Source organism: Convolutriloba macropyga, unplaced genomic scaffold, assembly GCF_964194025.1.
Source record: "Convolutriloba macropyga unplaced genomic scaffold, txConMacr16.3 SCAFFOLD_2139, whole genome shotgun sequence".
Lineage (NCBI taxonomy): Eukaryota > Metazoa > Xenacoelomorpha > Acoela > Convolutidae > Convolutriloba > Convolutriloba macropyga.
Window position 1 is genome coordinate 10,001 of NW_027449162.1, and position 10,574 is coordinate 20,574.

The 10,574-nt window shown below is 36.2% G+C and overlaps 1 pseudogene; it reads left to right on the forward strand.

The window, feature by feature from the left end:
- Positions 1-9,278, forward strand: part of LOC142354830 (rho GTPase-activating protein 32-like) — a 16,258-nt pseudogene extending 6,980 nt beyond the window's left edge.
- The last annotated feature ends 1,296 nt before the right edge of the window (positions 9,279-10,574 follow it).

Consider the following 10,574-nt stretch of genomic DNA (forward strand, 5'->3'; position numbering starts at 1 on the left):
GCATGTAAGTGTGTGTGTTTGTGTGTGTTTCTGTATTTGGTTTTATATATGTGTGTTTGAGTGTGTTTGATTGTCTGTGTCTGCTTGTGTATATGTATGTATATAAGTGTTTGTGATTGCGTGTGTTCTTGATTCTGTGTGTGTTTGTGTGTGCGTGCGCAATTGTGTTTGTATGGGTTTGTGTGTGTGTTTGCTTGTGTTTTTGTGTGTATTTGTGTGTTTATGTGTGTTTGTGTGTGTTTGTGTGTATGTTTGTGTGTGTGTTTGCGTGTGTTTTTGTGTGTATTTGTGTTTGTGTTTGTGTGTGTGTGTTTGTGTGTGTTTGCGTGTGATTGTGTGTGTATTTGTGTTTGCGTTTGTGTTTGTGTGTGTAAATGTGTTTGCTTTTGTGTTTTTGTGCGTTTGTGTGCGTGTTTATGTGTATGTGTCTGTGTTTGTATGTGTTTATGTGTGTGTTTGCGTGTGTTTTTGTGTGTGTCTGTGAGTTTGTGTGTGTTTGTGTGTGTTTGTGTAAATGTGTGTGTGTATTTTTGTTTGTTTTTGTGTATGCTTTTGTGTGTGTATGTTTGTGTGTGTTTGCCTGTGTTTGTGTGTGTATTCGTGTTTGTGTTTGAGTGTGTGTTTGTTTTTGTTTTTGTTTGCGTTTGTGTGTTTGTGTTTGTGTGCGTGTGTATGTGTGTTTGTGTGTGTGTTTTGTGTGATTTTTTGTGTTTGTCTGCGTTGTGTTGTGTGTGTATTTGTGTGTATGTATTTGTTTGTGCGTGTGTGTTTGCTTTGCGTGTGTGTGATTATGTGTTTGTTTATGTGTGTTTTTGTTTGTGTTCGTGTGTGTGTGATTGTATGTGCGTGTACGTGTGTTTGTTTGTGTTTGTGAGAATGTGTATGTTTGTGGGTTTGTGTATGTATATGTGTTTGAGAGTATGTGCGTTTTCCTGTGTTTGTGTGTGTGTGTTTGTGTGTGCGTGTGTGTGTTTGCATCTGTTTGTGTGTGTGTAAGTGTGGTTTTGTCTGTATGTGTGTGTGTGTTTGTTTGTGTATGTGTGTGTGTGTGTGTTTTGTGTGTATTTTTGTGTGTGTTTGTGTGTGTGTGTTTATGTGTGTGCGTGTGTTTGTGTTTCTTTTGTGTTTACATATCTGGTTGTCTGTGTTTGTGTATCTGTGTATTTGACTGTGTATATGTTTATGTGTGTGTGTGTGTGTTTTGGTGCCTAAGTGTGTGTGTATGTGTGTATATGTGTGTCTTTATGTGTGTTTGTGAGTGTGCGTGCGTGTATGTGTGTGCACGTGTGTGTGTATGTGTGTGTGTGGCGCGTAGAGCCGCTGGTACCCACGAAAGTCCTTTTTTTCATAGGAAAATTTGAGTTTTCTATTTATAATACCGTCAATATTCTATACAGTTCAATCCGCAGGATTATCAAACATACTTCTCCTGCTTCCGGAATTGCAAACGTCTTGCATTTTCTCCTTAATTTGTTATTAAATTTTGTTGAGAAAAAGAAACATTTGTTTGTGTTGTTAATAACATTTTATCAAGAAAAAGTAATATGGATGGGATTCAGTTCATTAACTTACCTTCATTAATTGGAATTTTGATAAGATACCGATGCATAAGATACCATAAACACATAAACATAAAGATACCATAAACACCGTGTCTTTTCAGTCTCCAAAAAAAATTGTCCGCATTTTTGGTTTTAAACTCAGGAAACCGTCGGTATAATTGGTTCCAAACCACAACAAATCATAAGAGAACTAACTCAAGATAGTTCTCTTATGATTTCTTGTGGTTTGGAACCAATTATACCGACGGTTTCCTGAGTTTAAAACCAAAATTGCGGACAATTTTTTTGGAGACTGGTTTCCTGCGTTTGAGAACCGAACAAACTGTAGGATTGGAATCTTTAACTAAAATCTGTCTTCTAAGATGGACTGAATTTTATACTGACCTTGATTGTTCACATGAATGTAGTCACAAGAATAATCGCGACCAAATTCAGATTGAAGAGAACCGTCCAGTTTGTGATTATTGACACTGGCATTGAATAACTTATTTTGAACAGAAAGATCTGACATGTTCCAGTCAGAATCTGACATGTTCAAAGCGAAACAAAGCAGTTGCTCTTTCTTGCTCTTTTTATGCCATTCAAAAGCTTAGAAATTCACGTTGCTTTATTATCAAAATGGCCAACCAAGAGAACTTTACTACAGGAAACATTTCCGAACTGAAACAAATTATTGAAAAACTTACAAATACTGTAACAAAGCAAAACCTAGTCATACAAAATCTTACGGATCGTCTCGAAAAACTTGAGAATAACCAAATTACTTCAGAAAACAACATTTATCAGAGATATCAAAGAGAGATATCAAAACAGACCGTTTCTTATTTTTCTTATTTTTTTTAACATCGACATCCCAGCTGATGGTAATGAACTCGCACCAATTTTACAAACAGTAAACAACATCTTACAGGTTAGTTTGAATCCCGACGAAATCTCGATTGCCCACCCACTAAAAAATGGAAACATTGCGCCTATTATTGTTCAATTTTTGTATTTGAAACAAAGGGACATAATTCTGAAACGTGCTTCATGGTTAAGAGGTCTGAGAAATTCGATGGGGAATCCTATTTTCATTCATGAACGACTGGCGAAAAAGGATGTTATCATTGAGAAAAAAGCTCGAGAACTGGACATTCACTATAAGATTAAGAAATCAAACTTATGGGCTTTTGATGTTGAAAGATATCAACCAGTTGATGACATCAGCGAGCTCCCGGATTATCAAAGGAGACAACAAAAGAGTTTGCAAACTGTACAAAATGGTACTCCATTCATGAATAACAAAAGAACCCATGCTTTTTCGCCTGATATGGACGCAACAAACAATGGAAATGATATACCAATGAACAAAAAACAAAATATGTACGGTGTTTCATTTCAGCAAAACAAAAGTTATGCATCAAAAAACTAACATTCACAGTCTTGCCTGTTAATATCCGGTCTCTAAACAAACACCTTGAGGAACTTCAGGTTTTTTTGCAAACATTTGAGTCCCTACCAACTGTGATTTGTCTTGTTGAAACTTGGATACAAGAGGGTTCTCATGAAGAACACTTCAATATATCAGGTTATCAGAAAATAATTGCTAAAAACAGGGTGGGAATTGGTGGAGGAGTAGCCATGTTTTGCAGGGAGGATATTCTTCTGTTAGATAGCTTTCCAACGAACTATGATGAGAGGCTAGGTATAAAAATTAGAACAAATAACGAAAACTATACTTTGATTACATACTATATTCCCCCTGGGTTCAATAAAAATCAGTTCTTGACTGAATTTGACAGCTATCTTGAGACTATGGTGGATGCGAACCAAAATCTTATTATATGTGGAGACTTCAATATAGATCAGCTATCTCTGACTCCAATAAAAAAGCGATTTGAAGATGTTATCTCTAGTAACGGTATAAACCTAATGGATTCGGGTATAACTAGAGAAATGTCGACAACAAAATCATCCCTCGATTTATTTCTGACAAATATCAACAAAAATCAATGCATAGTAAATTCTATCAGCTACGACATCACAGATCATTATCCAGTGTTTTTCAGTCTAACAAAAAAGATGATTAAACCCAAGATAAAAGCGTCTAAACGTCGCAGTATGTCTGCCTTCAACAACAAAATACTGTTTGAAAAATACAAAAAGGAACTGGAAAACAATTTAATCATATATCAGAACAACAATACGGATCAATCTTTCAACGCATTTTGTAACTGTTTACATTTTGTAGTCGACAAACACCAGCCTTTGGTTGAAATAAAAAAAATAGGAATCAATGGGTCACAAATCGACTAAAAAATCTTTTTCCGAAGAGAGACAATGCAAGAACAAAATGGTTGAGAACGAAAAACAACATCGATAAAAATAGATATCTTCAACTGAAAAGCAAGAGCACTCAAATCATGAAAGACACAAAAAAAACTTTTCATACAAAACAAAATTCCAAATTGTGGTAGGGACTCAAGGAAAATGTACGAAAACATAAACAAATTGATAGGCAGGAACAGAAGAAGTGATGTGAGTTATAACCTTGTTTTCAATAATATTGTAACTGATGACCCCAGTAGCATAGCTTATTATTTCAATGAACCTTTTGTAAATGTTGCAGATGAAATAGTAAGCAAATTACTTCAAATAAGCTCTCCTTCATCTAATTATGCTGAAGAACAATCTATGATGCTACATGAAACAAATGTAGTAGAAGTGCTTTCACAAATAGCCAGCCTACAAAATTCTTTTGCGCATGGTGTGGATCTGATCACTAACACCTTCATTAAGAGATTTGACAGAACTTTAGCCCCATTTTTAGTTAATTATATCAACGAATCTTTTTTGAGCGGAGTTTTCCCAAATAGCCTAAAACGAGCAACTATCCAACCGCATTTCAAAACGGTATCAAATCTGATGCCAATAACTATCGACCAATTTCAATTTTGCCCTCTTTGGGAAAAGTATTTGAAAAAAATTATGAAAATAAAAATTCTCAACTATATAGAGAAATTCAAAATTCTTGTTGAAAATCAGTTTGGTTTCCGTAATCGGAGATCAACAGTTGATGCACTCGTAAATGTAGTGGAAAACATAAGTTTGGAAAAAGAAAATGGGAACAATAGCACCACGGTCTTCCTAGATTTGAAAAAGGCATTCGACAATATTAATCACTCGCTGCTGTTGATAAAATTAGAAAACTTTGGAATTAGGGGTCAGGTTTTAAACTGGTTTTCTTCATATCTCAAATCAAGAACACAGTGTGTTATATGGAAAAATAGAATATCGAAAGAACTAATAGTAAAAAATGGAGTTCCTCAAGGTTCTGTTCTGGGTCCTGTTTTATTTATACTGTACTTTAATGACTTTGTGGACGCTTGTAAATTATCCACTCCGTATTTTTTTGCCGATGATACCAGCCTCCTTTTCAAAAACAGACCAACCTCTGAAGAATTAATTACTGAAATTCATTCAGTTTCACACTGGCTACATCAAAATAAATTGGATTTAAACGAGTCAAAAACTTTTTTAATGATTTTTTTTGAAACTAAAGCAAACACAAACATTCAAAATTGCCCAGTTCAGAAGTGCAATACCAACAAATATCTAAGAGTAATTTTAGACGCGAATTTAACTTTCGAAAAACAGGTGGAATCCATTTGTTTAAAATGAAGAAGTGGATCGGAATAATTGCAAGGCTAAGGAGAACTTGCAGTCGCAACACCGTTTTGATGTTCTACAAAACTACAGTGGTACCAATTTTTGAGTATGGACTTCTTATTTATGGTGGAACAACGTTGAAAAAGCTTCAAAAAATTGAACGGTTACAAAAGTAATTTTTAGAATTGTCTTTAGAAAGAAACCAAGTGACTCCATCTTTGATACTTTATTCGAGTTCAAAATTTTGACAATTTGTGAATTGTACATAAAACATCTGCTTTCATTCAGCCTTAAATCATACTTTGGGTTACATTCAAACAAAATGATGAATGAGATTTTGACCGCAAATCAAAATTTTTCGTACAATACTCGCTCGAAAACCACTCGCATTATACAAACAAAAACGTCAAAAAGAATTTCAACTCGGACATCTCTGGGTTATCGCGGTAGAATTTTGATAAATTTTCTACTGAAACAAAAAATACTACCTCAGCTTGAACAAGAGACCATGTCCTGTACAAATGTTAAAAAACTAGTCAATGCACTTCAATATAGCTTGATCATTCAAAACGATACGTTAAAAAAACTTGTCTTTAAATAAAATCTGGGCGCTTAATTAAGATACGTTAGTATTTGCAAGCGTCAACTCCTGATGAAATTTTGGATTTATGGATTTTTAATAGTGGATTCTGCTGTGTCCACAACTTCTGCGTGCTTTATAAATTAACAGGAGAAATTCAAATTAAATTAAATTAAAGAATCTGAAAAGCAGAAATTTAATCTTGTTAGGGAAAACTTTACTATTAGGCATTGACTGACTTAAAACCAGGAGGCGGCTATCGAAATCAAATAGAGATCAGCAGGAAAACACGGCGCATTTTAAGCTACAATTTCATGCAAAATCTCAGATATAGCTTGCTTTATTTGCATCCACCAACGAAAGAGTTAAAAGATCTCGATTGTTTCAGTAAGTAGTAAATTGCTTCAGTTAGTGTTGTTTGGACAAAAAGAAAAGTTTACAGATCAATTGAGCAATCTAGTCATTTAACAAACAATAGTCGAATTTGCGTAAGTAGGATTCTATCTAAATTTTGAGCATATACTTTTGTGATAAAACATAATTTTACCATAAATTGAGCACTTGCCATCTTAACAAAAAACCGTTTGTAGGTTCTTCCCCAGACTAATCTGCTCAAATTGAGGTCTTCTGAGATCAGATTTTAAGTTAGGTTAAAAAGAAATTCGCACAAAGATTGCAACAGATGACCCACAACAACTGTGGGTGCATTCAACACTGTTTTTTCTCGAAAGAAAACTGTCCTTGGACAAAAGTGCGAAGACGACATTGAGAGTATTATAATTGCCTACTTATAGAAGACCTGGATAGACTGAGCAAACCCATGTGGTATCCAGGGGCAAACCAGCTGGAGACCTGCAGCAGAAACCCTATTCTACAGGATGCGCCAGTTGATTCTAGTGCTTTTATTAGTTTGGTGGCACTTGACAAGCTGGGTTGTTGAGTGAACACCGACCAAGTTTTCTTTTCACCTGAATCTTTAGCTCAATAAATTTTTGTTGATCTAATAATTATATAGTTGGCTTGCCAACCTGCTACAGTTCTCAATTTCTGAGTCACCAATTCTGTACATTTATTTTTAAAATTTGGAACATTACCCTGCATTGACAGTTATTATAAGAGGCAGTAAAAACCCAAAAAAGTTTTAATTTTCAACTGGATTAAATAAACAGCCTCCGTACAACATTTGAGAAGTAATTGAATGGCTCAGTATGTCTCAACACCTTGCCTACTGGGCTTTCACTCAGGATCATAAAATCTTATACTAAAGTTTTCCAAGCAGACTTGCGGAACTGATTAACAATAGCTTTTGTCCGACAGATTCAAACTCTATATATACCGACGATACCGAAAAGAAAAACCAAACAAACCAACTATTTCCTACGTTTGAAAGTTAAACCTATCGATGATTTACAAAGTTTTAAAAATCGAACATACAGCCAATTTCCTCCTAGGTTTGAAAAAACATACCGGCGATACGGAAGAAAAAACTTAATGGCTTTCGTCGTTTTTGTCTAACTCAAACCCAACATACCGATACCCCCCCCCCTCACCCCATTCCCTGCTGATAAAATTGACCATTTGAAGTTTGGAGCCATGGAAAGTTTAGCTTGCAACTTAATTTTGATCAGCCCAAATCTCATTGATCATTACTTAATTGTTCAAAGTAGTTTGAGCTAAAATATTAAATGTGTACAGGTACTGCAACCCGTCGAGACAGGCTTTTAACGAGCCAGGACTAATGCAGGCAGAGTGTGTGCATGAGTACAATGCGATGTGTCAGAATGAGCTGGACATGAAACTCAGAGACCAGATCATAGTCACGCGCATCTCTTCCACAGCAGAGACTATGTGGTGGTTTGGGAAAAACATAGGAGGAGGACACAACAGCGAAAGGAGATCCATGACCGTAAATATTCCCCACTCAACTGTTTCTTAACTAAATTAGAAAACAAAAACTCAAATCTTTTGTTATTAGATTATAATCTGGTAACAAATTAAATTGATTCTGGAATAAAGCTTATTTTAGATGGCTGAATGAGTGGTTGTTGCTCTGTTTGATTTGCTTACGATTTACAAAACACCCAAGACTCTCTTCACGTACAACGACGATCTATGGTAGCATGCAGTACATTACAATTAGAGCTGGGCCTAAAGGGTAGTTAGGGGGAAATTCTCAAAGTTGTTCAGGTTGCCCAATCTTCTTTTGGATATTCGTTTTTGTTGAGATCTCAGATTAGGAAAGTTGCATTTAATTCTCCTCATGAGGCTAACCAAAATTGTCATTGCTAAACTAGTATACACTAAACACGTCAGTAAACACGTTTTTTTTCACAGGTTGGCTACTTTCCCCACGACCACATCAAAATCCTCTCGACCACAGTAGACTTAGAGAAGTATTTCATCCGGAAGACCATTGGCATCACCAGTCCTTGTGCCAGTGCACCCCAGGTATCCAGCATATTCGGCAAAAATGTCCTCCAGCTCCGAAAGAAACTTGAGTGTCGACCGAACTTGGAGGAGCTGAAGAACCGGTCTCTCTACCAGGATAGAGCCAGTTTGGAACAACTCACCCACCCCGGATGGGAATACCCGGCGATAGTGGAAATGTGCACTGAATTTGTGCGCATTCACTGCATTGTTCAAGGTGTATATCGCAAAAGCAGCAACACGAGACGTTTGGCCCTCTTAAACGAAATGTTCTGGAGCAGGAAGTTTCCCAAGTCCATATCGGATTTGCTTGATTTCTGCGAGAACCCTGGCGATATCCTTTGCGTAGCGTCCTTTATCAAGCAGTTATTTCGAGACATGTCGGAGCCTTTGATAACTGGAACCTTTTATTCCTCTTTACTCAATGAATACAACCACAGATTCTCAGGAACATTCTTGGGAGAAGACAATTCGAGAAATGAAGCGTACTTCACGTTGTTTCTCAAAGGTCTAGTCAAACAGATGAAACCAGTCAACAGGAACACACTTTTACTCTTAGTGTCTCATTTTCGCAAACTTCTAGAACACGTTGAGACAACCCGAATGGATGCAGAGAATTTGTGCAGAGTTTGGGCACCAAATTTGTTCCCCCACGTGACCAGAGTTGACACTGATAACCCCTACAATACTGTAGCACCCGTGAAGGCTCAGACTTTTATGCTGGTTTGGGTAATAGAGAACGCGGTAGAAATTTTTGAACTGGACAAAATTCCATTTCAGATAATGCAGCGTAGCTACAGTAAAGTCAATTTAGCGGATATATAGTTATTAAATTTCTGCTTAGCAAGCTCGTAATCTCTGAATGTATTTGTTGACAGGTAACCGTGGTGTAAAATCACTATCCTCTAAATTTGTTGCAAAATATTTATATTACAATTTGAGCTTGAAATGTATACGTATTTCATAGTTTTCATGTTTTGTTTTTATTCCACAATCATTTTTCATTCAAAACTGTTTTATTTGGTATTTTTAGTGAAAACTAAAATAACACGTGCACTTTTTTTTTGCCATCTCAGATTGACGTGCCAGAGCAAAGCGACCTCTAATCAAACCTGATCTTCGAGCGAAGGAACTCTCCGGAACAGGGTCTGGATTTCTGTTCAAACGAACATGGGGAGCATGGACAATGCTCTGAATAGAGTATGATTAAGCAGGAATTCTGCACAAAAGTCTGATCATAGACATTTGCGAGCGGATGATATTCAGATCAGAGGTAAATCTGAGCATACAGAAGTCTTTTCAGAGAACTTTAAACTGTTTTTTATTATTTGACTGAACTATATCTTGCCTCACCCAAGAATCAACAACCCGGATCATAGTCTCAGAGTAAACCAGTACTGAATCATGAACTTTCAATTCTGGATTTTTACTATGGCCATATTCTGATCATGTCACTTTTAACACTGTCAAGAGAAAAAAAATCAGAGAAAAAATTAGGATGTCTGAATTGTACCTGGCCAGTTTCCCCAGCAAATTCTGGAAGTATTATAAAAAATTTTTGTCAAGAAAAAAGTCTCGGCAGAGATTTTGACAGAATTAGGGAAAGTTCTAGTTAAAAAAATGGCAGCAACAATAATGAATTTTAAAAAAAGATGGTGCCAGCAGGGCTGTTAGCCGACATACAGTTATTTTGTTCGGTGTTTTACGACAGTAATATACAGTGTTTTACGACAGTAATCTCATCGTCATGCTGAAAAAGTGCATAGTAGAAAACATCGGAGTATAGACTGCACATAATGAGGTAGGATCATACTCTTAGGATACACTGATACAGTACTTGGCCGACGATATTCACTTCAATTGGAATGCAATGTTTCAGTACTGATACGCTATGGGACCAGTGTCCGGGAATATAGTTGTGCTCTGATCAAAACTATGGACTTCAGCCGCTGATAAAGCCAGTCCTCTCTATAAGTAGGTTAAAAACTGTAGATCAAGACATTTTATATCAAAAACTGTAGAATTTATTAGGGACGATAGTTTGTAACAATGACAATAAAAAAAAGAAAATTTTTAACCATTGCGTTTAAAAAAACGGACCGCATTTGATTATAATCAAACGAATGGTATTTTTCTGGAAACAACAATTCTTATGGGGTGAATATATTACAGCTATACCAAAGGACTCTTCAATCTTTATCACTAGTCTCCGATTAGATGGTTTCCAGCGCTCTTGAATTAGATCAGTAATAACTCTGAGCACCAGTGGGTTTGGTTAAAGGGTTGTTTCTGGCACTTGGAACTCTGACCAGTTCTGAATAATGATTGGGGTGGAGCAGCAAGATTGGGATGTTGTT